We start from the raw sequence: 13,304 nt of genomic DNA, 5'->3' as shown, positions 1-13,304 counted from the left end.
AAATGTTTTATGATGAGTATTTATGTATTTCACGTTGCTCTCTGTAATTATTCTGGCTGCTTTGGTGCTATTTGTGATGGTGGCTGCAATGTAAAACCAGGATTTGTAGCTATAAATATGCACATTTTCGAACAAAACATAAATGTATTGTATAACATGATGTTATAAGACTGTCATCTGATGAAGTTGTTCAAGGTTAGTGATTAATTTTATCTCTATTTGTGGGTTTTGTGAAAGCTACCTATGCGGTGGAAACATGGTGAAAACATGCCGTTGTGTGTTTGGCTATTGTGGTTAGCTAATAGAAATACATATTGTGTTTTTGCTGTAAAACATTTTAAAAATCGGAAATGATGGCTGGATTCACAAGATGTTTATCTTTCATTTGCTGTATTGGACTTGTGATTTCATGAAATTATATGATATCCCTGTCCCGTTAGGCTAGGCTATGCTAGTCAGCTTTTTGATGAGGAGGATCCCGGAACCGGGAGAGAGAAGCGGTAGAGGTTATTTTCCTGACACCACACTCCGAGGGCCCTCACCTCCTCCCTGTAGGCCGTCTCGTCGTTGTTGGTAATCAAGCCTACCACTGTAGTGTCGTCTGCAAACTTGATGATTGAGTTGGAGGCGTGCATGGCCACGCAGTCATGGGTGAACCGGGAGTACATGAGAGGGCTGAGAACGCACCATTGTGGGGCCCCAGTGTTGAGGATCAGCGGTGTGGAGATGTTGTTTCCTACCCTCGCCAGGAACCAGTTGCACAGGGCGGGGTCGAGACCCAGGGTCTCGAGCTTAATGACGAGTTTGGAGGGTACTATGGTGTTAAATGCTAAGCTGTACAACATCGACGAACAGCATTCTTATATAGGTATTCCTCTTCTCCAGATAGATTAGGACAGTGTGCAGTGTGATTGCGATTGCATTGTCTGTGGACCTATTGGGGCGGTAACCAAATTGGAGTGCGTCTAGGGTGTCAGGTAGGGTGGAGGTGATATGATCCTTGATTAGTCTCTCAAAGCACTTCATGATGACAGAAGTGAGTGCTACGGGGCGATAGTCATTTTGCTCAGTTACCTTAGCTTTCTTGGGAACAGGAACAATGGTGGCCCTCTTGAAGCATGTGGGAACAGCAGACTGGGATAGGGATTTATTGAATATGTCCATAAACACACCAGCCAGCTGGTCTGCGCATGCTCTGAGGACGTGGCTAGGGATGCTGTCTGGGTCGGCAGCCTTGCAAGGGTTAACACGTTTAAATGTTTTACTCTTGTTGGCTGCGGTGAAGGAGAGCCCACAGGTTTGGTAGCGGGCCGTGTCAGTGGCACTGTATTGTCCTCAAAGCGCACAAAGAAGTTGTTTAGTTTGTCTGGGAGCAAGACGGTGTCCACGACGGGGCTGGAATTCTTTTTGTAATCCGTGATTGACTGTAGACCCTGCCACATACGTCTCGTGTCTGAGCCGTTGAATTGCGACTCTACTTTGTCTCTATACTGACGCTTAGCTTGTTTGATTGCCTTGCGGAGGGAATAGCTACACTGTTTGTATTCGGTCATGTTTCCGGTCGCCTTGCCATGATTAAAAGCAGTGGTTCGCGCTTTCAGTTTTGCGCTAATGCTGACATCAATCCATGGTTTCTGGTTGGGGAAGGTTTTAATAGTCACCGTGGGTACAATGTCCCCGATGCACTTGCTAATAAACTCGCTCACCGAATCAGCGTATACATCAATGTTGTTGTCTGAGGCTATCCAGTGCATATCCCAGTCCACGTGATCCAAGCAATCTTGAAGCGCGGAATCCAATTGTCGGACCAGCGTTGAACAGACCTGAGAGCACGAGCGTTTCCTGTTTTAGTTGCTGTCTATAGACTGGGAGCAACAAAATGGAATTGTGGTAAGATTTGCCGAAAGGAGTGTGGGGGGGGGGGGCTTTGTATGCGTCGCGGAAATTAGAGTAGCAATGATCCAGAATGCTGCCAGCCCGGATCGCACATTCGATATGCTGATAAAATTTAGGGAGCCTTGTTTTCAGATTAGATTTGTTAAAATCCCCAGCTACAATAAATGCATTCTCATTATATGTGGATTTCACTTTACATAGAGTCCAATGAAGTGCTTTCAGAGCCGTCGAGGTGTCTGCTTGGGGGGGGATATACACGGCTGTGATTATAATCGAAGAGAATTCTCTTGGTAGAAAATGCGGTCGGCATTTGATTGTAAGGAATTCTAGGTCAGGTGAACAAAAGGACTTGAGTGCCTGTATGTTGTTATGATCACACCACGACACGTTCATCACAAGGCATACACCCCCAACCTTCTTCTTACCAGAGAGATGTATGTTTCTGTCGGCACGATGCGTGAAGAAACCGGGTGGCTGTACCGACTCTGATAAGGTATCCCAAGTGAGTCATGTTTCAGTGAAACAGAGAATGTTACAATCTCTGATGTCTCTCTGGAAGGCAACCCTTGCTCGTATTTCGTCTACCTTGTTGTCAAAAGACTGGATATTGGTGAATAGTACACTCGGGAGCGGTGAGCGATGTGCCTGTCTATGGAGCTTGACCAGAAGATCGCTCCGCCTGCCCTTTCTGCGGCACCATTGTTTTGGGTCGCCTACTGGGATCTGGTCCATTGTCTTGGGTGGTGGTCCAAACAGAGGATCCGCTTCGGGAAAGTCGTATTTCTGGTCGTAATGTTAGTAAGTTGACGTTGCTCTTATATCCAACAGTTCTTTCCAGCTGTATGTAATAAGACTTAAGATTTCCTGGGGTAACAGTGTAAGAAATAATACATAATAAAACAAAATACTGCATAGTTTCCTAAGAATGTGAAGCGAGGCAACCATCTCTGTCGGCGCCATGTTATGACAGAAGTGAGTGCTACGGGGCGATAGTCATTTAGTTCAGTTACCTTTGCTTTCTTGGGTACAGGAACAATGGTGGACATCTTGAATCATTTGGGGACAACAGACTGGGATAGGGAGAGATTGAATATGTCCGTAAACACTCCAGCCAGCTGGTCTGAGCATGATCTGAGGGCGCGGCTAGGGATTCCGTCTGGGCCGGCAGTAAACGCGAGGCCTGGCGCATATTGACAAGTTAGCCAACTGAAGTCATGTGCTAACATTTTCTGGTAAACCTAGCTTTAGGTGGCTGGTTGTAACATTATAGCTTGCTATTTAGTAGCCATATCTACGACTAAAAAGAGAAGAGATTTTAGAATCAAAATACAATAGATATCCGATTGTAAAACTTCTTCTATTTTTAGCCATAGATATGGCTAACTGTAGTTGTTCAGCTAACTTAGCTAGACTAGACAGCTAATTTAGCACACTCTAACACAGTAGTATGTCAGCCAGCAATACACAATATGGGATTCAGTAGATAAAGTAAAGTTAGCTAGCTTGCTAGGTGTATTGCAGGAAAAATGACTTACTTAGCCACCATATTTTTCATCTGCCCTCTTGGTGCTGGCATTGGCTGTAGCTGAGCTTCTAGCTTAATCCAACACGTTGTTTCGAATCCTCTTCGCTATAGTCTGGTTGAAACATGTATGGATGAATGTCACCATGTACTGTAGCTATAAAAAATATTCCATCATCGAATTTGTGTTGATAAGAGCATTCACGAGCTATTGCAATCTGGTCAGTTATTTCAGTTTCTTCCAAAGGATTGCGTTGTTAGTGTCCACCTCGCTTTCAAAAAATCCTGCCTTGAGGAAGGGATGGGGCCAGATCCTGAAGCACTGCCCCACATGCATTGTAGTCTTTTAAACTGGGAAAAATGTGTCAGCTTGTATATTTATCAAATCAAATTTTATTTGTCACATACACATGGTTAGCAGATGTTAATGCGAGTGAGGCGAAATGCTTGTGCTTCTAGTTCCGACAATGGAGTATGATCCAACGAGTAATCTAACATAACAATTTCACAACAATTACCTTATACACACAAGTGTAAAGGAATTAATAAGAATATGTACATAAAAAAATATATGAATGAGTGATGGTATAGAACGGCAGTGTCAAGATGCAGTGGATGGTATTGAGTACAGTATATACATATGAGATGAGTAATGTAGGGTATGTAAACCCGTGTGGCTCAGTTGGTAGAGCATGGCGCTTGCAACGCCAGGGTTGTGGGTTCATTCCCCACGGGGGGACCAGGATGAATATGTATGAACTTTCCAATTTGTAAGTCGCTCTGGATAAGAGCGTCTGCTTAATGACTTAAATGTAAATGTAATGTAAACATATACAAGTGGCATTGTTTAAAGTGGCTAGTGATACATTACATCAAGAAGGCAAGATGCAGTAGATGGTATAGAGTACAGCATATACATATGAGATGAGTAATGTAGGGTATGTAAACATTATATGAAGTGGCATTGTTTAAAGTGGCTAGTGATACATTTATTACATCAATATTTTCAATTTAGCAATGAATCCACTGATAGGAACATTACTTAAAGATGTATAATGGCTCTATCGAACAAGGACAACCATATCGACACGCACAAAAACCTATAGTGTGGTCAGTATCACATAAAGTCTTCGCAAAATGCCACAAAGCAGGGCTACATTTATTTTCAGATCACAAATACACCGGAAGACGTCATATTGCGTATCATTCAGTGCCTAGACCTGCCTTCCTCCTGGGCAATTATGTGTGAAACACATCTCACGGACTTACCCAGATTCCCCCAGGGTGAAATTCCCCTCTAACCATTATACCAATCCTACATCAACAAAAGTCTTAATCAACAGTCAGTTTACCATATTCTCATCCTGAATGGTCATTGAGCTCAGAAACTTCAAGAGCCCAATTGCTTGTAAATGAACGCAAAACCACAAACAATTAATTTAAGGTTTTATTTGCTAGACTAAATAAGTTGGAAAATGAAACAATCAATGGATACATTAGTTAGTATAGGCTAAAAGAATACAATACAGTAATTGAGGTGAGACTACACAGGTCAATATAAATGAACTGCTGTACTCAAAACAGCATATACAACAGTACATACATTTACAAAACTTTTGAGGACGAGATGGTCTTATCAATTGAGAAGGAAAGTATGAGGCTCCACCAAAACCACGAAAGTTTAAACACAGAAAAAATGTGATTGACATTCACATACAGTTGAAGTCGGAGGTTTCCATTCACTTAAGATGTTTTTCAACCACTCCACAAATTTCTTGTTAACAAACTATAGTTTTTGGCAAGTTGGTTAGGACATCTACTTTGTGCATGACACAAGTCATTTTTCCAACAATTGTTTACAGACAGATTATTTCACTTATAATTCACTGTATCACAATTCCAGTGGGTCAGAAGTTTACATACACTAAGTTGACTGTGCCTTTAAACAGCTTGGGAAATTCCAGAAAATGATGTCATGGCTTTAGAAGCTTCTGATAGGCTAATTGACATAATTTGAGTCAATTGGAGGTGTACCTGTGGATGTATTTCAAGGCCTACCTTCAAACTCTTTGCTTGACATCATGGGAAAATCAAAAGAAATCAGCCAAGACCTAAGAAAAAAATGTGTAGACCTCCACAAGTCTGGTTCATCCTTGGGAGCAAATTCCAAATGCCTGAATGTACCACGTTCATCTGTACAAACAATAGTACGCAAGTATAAACACCATGGGACCACGCAGCCGTCAAACAGCTCAGGAAGGAGACACGTTCTGTCTCCTAGAGATGAACGTACTTTGATGTGAAAAGTGCAAATCAATTCCAAAACAACAGCAAAGGACCTTGTGAAGATGCTGGAGGAAACAGGCACAACAATATCTATGTACCTATAATAATATCTACCTTATTTCTTAGTGTGTGTTAATGTGGACTTTTTTAGCAGTTGATTGTTTTTATTGCTTTACTGGGAGGCTTATTAGAGGTAGACATGACAGTGATATTTATGTTTGAGCTGCAAGGTGAGCTGCACGCAGTGGACTTTCTAATAGGGCAAACCTCCTCAGTGCTAACTGAATAATTCAGGTTCATAGGTGCATGGTTACTGCATACAATAGCTGTAGGATTGACAGAGGCATTCAAAAGAGTTATAGGGACAAATGATCTTACTTACATTATGACTGCCATTGCCCTGGGACAATGTACATTTGCAGCAGTATTACGACAACTCAGCGACAAAATGGCTGGGATTATCTGAGCAGGGCTTGGGTCACTGATAAATCAGTCTCAACACAGCCTTGAAATACGCGGATAGGGTCCAAGAGCAAAGATGATTTGGATGGACTCCGAGATTCTTGTAGAGCATCTTCTGTTTCCAAAAGGTTTAATCTATAACGTATCTATAAAAGTTACGCCAACAGAGCTACAGAAGTCTTTTAGCCAAGAGTGTAATGCTGGTGGCCTGCTGAATTTTTCACAGCTGCGGCCCAGCGATGGTACTGGGCCTGAAATAATTGGACTCTTTCAGAGCTAGAATCAGTTCTTTAAAATGTAATTTTCAGCAGTTACGTGTAATGCCCTGATCTGTTTCACCTGTCTTAGTGATTGTCTCCACCCACCTCCAGGTGTCACCCGTTTTCCCAGTTAGTCCCTGGGTATTTATTCCGGTGTTCCCTGTTTGTTGCCAGTTCGTCTTGTCAAGTCAACCAGCATGTTTTTCCGTGCGCCTGCTTTATCTGATCTCTCTTTTGCTAGTCCTCCCAGTTTTGACCCTTGCCTGCCATGACTCTGAACCCGCTTGCCTGACCAGACTGCCTGTCCTGACCTCGAGCCTGCCTGCCACTCTGTACCTCCTGGACTCTGACCTTGTTATGATCTTTTGCCAGTCCACGACCATTCTCTTGCCTGCCCCTTGGATTCAAATTAATATCAGAGACTCTAACCATCTGCCTCTCGTGTCTGCATCTGGGTTTCGCCCTGTGCTCTTATACACTGCTCAAAAAAATAAAGGGAACACTAAAATAACACATCCTAGATCTGAATGAATGAAAAATTCTTATTAAATACTTTTTTCTTTACATAGTTGAATGTGCTGACTACAAGATCACACAAATTATCAATGGAAATCAAATTTATCAACCCATGGAGGTCTGGATTTGGAGTCACACTCAAAATTAAAGTGGAAAACCACACTACAGGCTGATCCAACTTTGATGTAATGTCCTTAAAACAAGTCAAAATGAAGCTCAGTAGTGTGTGTGGCCTCCCTACAACGCCTGGGCATGCTCCTGATGAGGTGGCGGATGGTCTCCTGAGGGATCTCCTCCCAGACCTGGACTAAAGCATCCGCCAACTCCTGGACAGTCTGTTGGTGGATGGAGCGAGACATGATGTCCCAGATGTGCTCAATTGGATTCAGGTCTGGGGAACGGGCGGGCCAGTCCATAGCATCAATGCCTTCCTCTTGCAGGAACTGCTGACACACTCCAGCCACATGAGGTCTAGCATTGTCTTGCATTAGAAAGAACCCAGGGCCAACTGCACCAGCTTATGGTCTCACAAGGGGTCTGAGGATCTCATCTCGGTACCTAATGGCCGTCAGGCTACCTCTGGCGAGCACATGGAGGGCTGTGCGGCCCCTCAAAAAAATGCCACCCCACACCATTTTTATTTATTTATTTTATTTTACCGTTATTTTACCAGGTAAGTTGACTGAGAACACGTTCTCATTTGCAGCAACGACCTGGGGAATAGTTACAGGGGAGTGGAGGGGGATGAATGAGACAATTATAAACTGGGGATTATTAGGTGACCATGATGGTTTGAGGGCCAGATTGGGAATTTTAGCCAGGACACCGGGGTTAACACCCCATCTCTTACGATAAGTGCCATGGGATCTTTAATGACCATGACTGACCCACCGCCAAACCGGTCATGCTGGAGGATGTTGCAGGCAGCAGAATGTTCTCCACGGCGTCTCCAGACTCTGTCACGTCTGTCACATGTGCGTGTGAACCTGCTTTCATCTGTGAAGAGCACAGGGCGCCAGTGGCGAATTTGCCAATCTTGGTGTTCTCTGGCAAATGCCAAACGTCCTGCACGATGTTGGGCTGTAAGTACAACCATCACCTGTGGACGTCGGGCCCTCATACCACCCTCATGGAGTCTGTTTCTGACAGTTTGAGCAGACACATGCGGGACAACCCAGCAGCAGGACCGCTACCTTCGCCTTTGTGCAAGGAGGTGCACTGCCAGAGCCCTGCAAAATGACCTCCAACAACCTCCAGAGGGTTGTTGCCCTCCTACGGCCTCCTCCACGTCTCCTGATGTACTGGCCTGTCTCCTGGTAGCGCCTCCATGCTCTGGACACTACGTTGACAGACACAGCAAACCTTTTTGCCACAGCTCGCATTGATGTGCCATCCTGGATGAACTGCACTACCTGAGCCACTTGTGTGGGTTGTAGACTCCGTCTCATGCTACCACTAGAGTGAAAGCACCGCCAGCATTCAAAAGTGACCAAAACATCAGCCAGGAAGCATAGGAACTGAGAAGTGGTCTGTGGTCACCACCTGCAGAATCACTCCTTTTTTGGGGGTGTCTTGCTAATTGCCTATAATTTCCACCTTTTGTCTATTCCATTTGCACAACAGCATGTGAAATTTGTCAATCAGTGTTGCTTCCTAAGTGGACAGTTTGATTTCACAGAAGTGTGATTGACTTGGAGTTACATTGTGTTGTTTAAGTGTTCCCTTTATTTTTTTGAGCAGTGTATCACAGGTACGTACGTAAGTTAGAAATGGGCTTCTTAGAACCTGCGTAAGCAACGTTTTTTATGCTCAGTATCTTTTATGAATCAAACGTAAGTACACCGTCGGAAATGAGCTTACAACTAAGTTCAAGTATAAATCTAAGATTTTTTTTTATAAATGAGGTGCCTGGATCCTAGTGCCTTTGAAAGATTGGGACCCATCCTTTGAAAAGAGCACACAATTCCACCCACAGAACAGTAGCAGATCAACCACCAAAAGCATTTCCAACGCCCCCACCTCGATTGTATTATATACAGTTATAAAGATAAAAATAATTTAATTTAAATTATAATAAATTAATCTTAATTTATTTCCACAAAAAAAAAAAAATATGCGTAATAATGTAGGCAGTTCATGCTAAGGATTGTTACAAGCAATTATTTTGGCAAACTATTGTGATTCATCCTATTTTGTCCATAACATCATTACTCCATAGCAACAGATGTGGAATACACACACACACACACACTCCCCACCCTTCCCCCATAAACAACCACAAGCTCAGATGTTACAGTTGTTCCATTCCTGAGCCTCAACTCAAGAAAGGACTTGATGTGCGAATGCAGTTTGAGTAGCAGTTTGAGAGTCATGCAAGATTTTGCAATAATGTGGATATTTTATTAACCAAAGTCAAGTCCTAGCTGATGGAGCTCTGATATACACCACACACACACTGGTCTCCCGTTGTGACCATTTTCCCAAGCATTTCTGTGCAGTCCTTTGATTATTTTGTGCCATCAGCGCCACAATAATTTGCCCCCTCTCTGATTGTATGACCCCCGCCCCATGGGTTACTGCAGCTAGTGTTGGCAGTACTGCCACTACCTGGGTGTGGGCACCCCACCGGAATTCCCACCGCTAGGTGCAAGGTCGTCAATGTTCTCAATAGCAGCTCTGAGAAATTCCTTGTATATTATGCTCACCAATCCAGGGGCTTTGGATTTGTAAGACTAACCCTGCAAGGCAGGCTCAGAATCTTAAGGGGGCGGTGCTGCTTTAGTGGGTCTCTTACCGCATTTATCTTTCTGTCTAGTCTGTGTTTAGCCTACTTGCAGTAAACCTATAAAACAGATAGTCTTGTCAGTGTATGGGTCACTTATAATGCATTTTTTAAAACATACATTCGTCCTTCCTAACTCAGTTGCTGGATAGGAAGGAAACCACTCAGGTATTTCACCATGAGGCCAATGGAGACTAAAACAGAGTTGAATGGCTTTAATCGCTTAATAGTAAAACACGGCAAAAAACGTGCCATTTTTTAAAACTTTGTCCTGAATACAAAGCGTTATGTTAGGTGCAAATCCAACACAACACATCACTGATGTAATGGGTATGCTTGAGCTAAGCACAGGAAAAGTCTAGAGAAAAACCTTGTTCAGTCTGCTTTCCAACAACACTGGGAGACAAATTCATCATTGACTTACATAAATTAGATATTTCTGTATTTCATTTTCAATAAATGTGCAATATTTTTTTTTAAATCTATACATTGACAGCTTTATTATAGTAATACCAACTAAATGAACAGTAAATTAAGATTCAAGCTGTAAAAAAGGGGAGGAAATGACGAGACAGCATACAGCTGAACCAATAAACAAATGTTCAAAAAAAGCACAATCTTTCACATTCTATGCTATGGTTGGCAAGTCAGTATACACCCCTGGTGTACTGTATGATAAGAGGCAGCATTTACAGTTGAATTGTAGAATACAGCAAACCAAACCAATGGTGCAACAATTCAAAATTGGGGGTACAAGAGCAAATATACCAAACATTAGGAACACCTCCCTAATATTGTGTGCAGCCCCCCCTTTTGGCCTCAGAACAGCCTCAATTCATGGGGGCATAGACTTTACAAAGTGTCGAAAGCGTTCCACAGGGATGATGACCCATGTTGACTAATGCTTCCCACAGTTGTGTCAAGTTCGCTGGATATCCTTTGGGTGGTGGACCAATATTGATACACAGATGAAAAACTTAACAGCATTGCAGTTCTTGACACAAACCGTTGCGCCTGTCCCCATACTACCATACCCTGTTCAAAGGCACAAATCTTTTGTCTTGCCCATTCACTCTCTGAATGGCACACATACACAATCCATGTCTCAAGGCTTGAAAATCCTTAATCTCTACACCGATTGAAGTGGATTTAACAAGTGACATCAATAAGGGTTCATAGCTTTCACCTAGATAAACCTGGTCAGTCTACCATGGAAAGATCAGGTGTTCTAAATGTTTTGTATACATCATCTCTTCAAACATTTGTTTTAAAAATCTAAATCTTCAGTTAATGTTTTGACCAACAGCAGTTTTACAATAAAATCCAGAACTACCTGAAATGCTTTAACATGACCAGGAGGATATACAAGAAAACAAGGGTGAGGAACAAGCTTCAAACTCAAAGCCTCAAAAAAGAGCAGACACTGTCAAAACAGTTTCAAATTGCATCAAAATTGCCATAGGACACAATACTGTATGTTCAAACCCCTGACTAATGCAGGAAAGTAGTGCACAACAATACATTAAAGATACCTGGTAAAGAATAACACCAAAGATACACAGGTTTCATAATACACAACTCCATATATTAAAATATATATTAACCATTTGGCAGATAGAAGATTCATCTTCACACGTCTGAAAGCACACTTGTTTACTGACAGCTCAGCTATCTTCGAGTAGAACACAGAGAGTAGGGGTAGCACTCTGCTAAGACCCCAGACTGTCTGTACAGAGGGGTAGCTCTAGTCCCTCAGCCATTTCAAAAACCTATTTTATTGCAGCACAAGTTAATCTAACTCTGCAAAAGACTTCCATAGTTTTATACATCCCAATGAGACTCAGTCTGTCAGGAATGATTGTTCAAACGCAAAAAGGCTACAGCTAGCTAATGCTAACACTGAAGAGGTTTTAGCATCACTGAGCCTATGCAGATGGAACTGCTAGAAAGCCCCGAAAAAAATAAAAAAAATAAAAATAAAAGCATCGTCTCCTTGGTTTAACTGGAATCAAAAGAATGTCAACTGATTTCTATCCTAAACCCGGTTCTGTTTACTGAGTCTTTACTAAACAGCTCCACAATCCACACTCTCTCACCGTTTTATATGAGAGACTGCTGGGAACCTATGAAGAGCTCTCAGTTTATCTACCAGACGGTGATGAATGTGAAATTGATGTCTTGACTTTTCCACATTTTGTTACGTTACAGCCTTATTGTAAAATGTATGAAATTAATTGATTACCTTAATTTACATTTTAGTCATTTAGCAGACGCTCTTATCCAGAGCGACTTACAGTAGAGTGCATACATTTTTTTTTTTTTTATTACATTTTTTTACATACTGAGACAAGGATATCCCTACCGGCCAAACCCTCCCTAACCCGGACGACGCTATGCCAATTGTGCGTCGCCCCACGGACCTCCCGGTTGCGACAGAGCCTGGGCGCGAACCCAGAGACTCTGGTGACGCAGCTAGCACTGCGATGCAGTGCCCTAGACCACTGCGCCACCCGGGTGGCTAAGGTTAATCTACACACAATACCCCATAATGACAAAGCGAAAACAGGTTTTTAGAAGAAAAAAAAAATAAGTATTCAGACCCTTTGCTATGAGACTTGAAATTGAGCTCAGGTGCATCCTGTTTCCATTGATCATCCTTGAGATGTTTCTACAACTTGATTGGAGTCCACCTGTAGTAAATTAAATTGATTGGACATGATTTGAAAGGCACACACCGGTCTATATAAGGTCCCACAATTGACAGTGCAAGTCAGAGCAAAAACCAAGCCATGAGGTCGAAAGAATTGTCCATGTCGCGGAAAGGACTAGGGGAAGGGTACCAAAACCATTCTGCAGCATTGAAGGTCCCCAAGATCAGTGCCCTCCATCATTCTTAAAAATGGAAGAAGCTTGGAACCACCAAGACTCTTCCTAGAGCTGGCCACCCGGCCAAACTGAGCCATCGTGGGGAGAAGGGCCTTGGTTAGGGAGGTGGTTACTCTGACAGAGCTCCAGAGTCCCTCTGTGGAGATGGTTGTCCTTCTGGAAGGTTCTCCCATCTGTGCAGCACTCCACCAAATCAGGCCTTTACAGTTGAGTGGCCAGACAAAAGCAAGATTTTCGGGTCTGATGAAACCAAGATTGAACTCTTTGGCCTACATGCCAAGCGTCACGTCTGGAGGAAACCTGGCACCATCAGCGGCAGGGACTGGGAGACCAGTCAGGTTCGAGGGAAAGATGAACAGAGCAAAGTACAGAGATCCAGAGTGCTCAGGACCTCAGACTGAGGCGAAGGTTCACCTTCCAACAGGACAACGACCCTAAGCACACAGCCAAGACAACGCAGGAGTGGTTACGGGACAAGTCTCTGAATGTCTTGATGGGCCCAGCCAGAGCCCGGACTTGAACCTGATCGTACCATCTCTGGAGACCTGAAAATAGCTGTGCAGCAACGATCCCCATCCAACCTGATAGAGCTTGAGAGTATCTGCAGAGAATGGGAGAAATGCCCCAAATACAGGTGTGCCAAGAAGATACCCAAGAAGACTCAATGCTGTAATCGCTGCCAAATATGCTTCAA

Source organism: Salvelinus alpinus, chromosome 18 (assembly GCF_045679555.1).
Source record: "Salvelinus alpinus chromosome 18, SLU_Salpinus.1, whole genome shotgun sequence".
Classification (NCBI taxonomy): Eukaryota; Metazoa; Chordata; class Actinopteri; order Salmoniformes; family Salmonidae; genus Salvelinus; species Salvelinus alpinus.
This window is presented reverse-complemented; position numbering follows the sequence as displayed.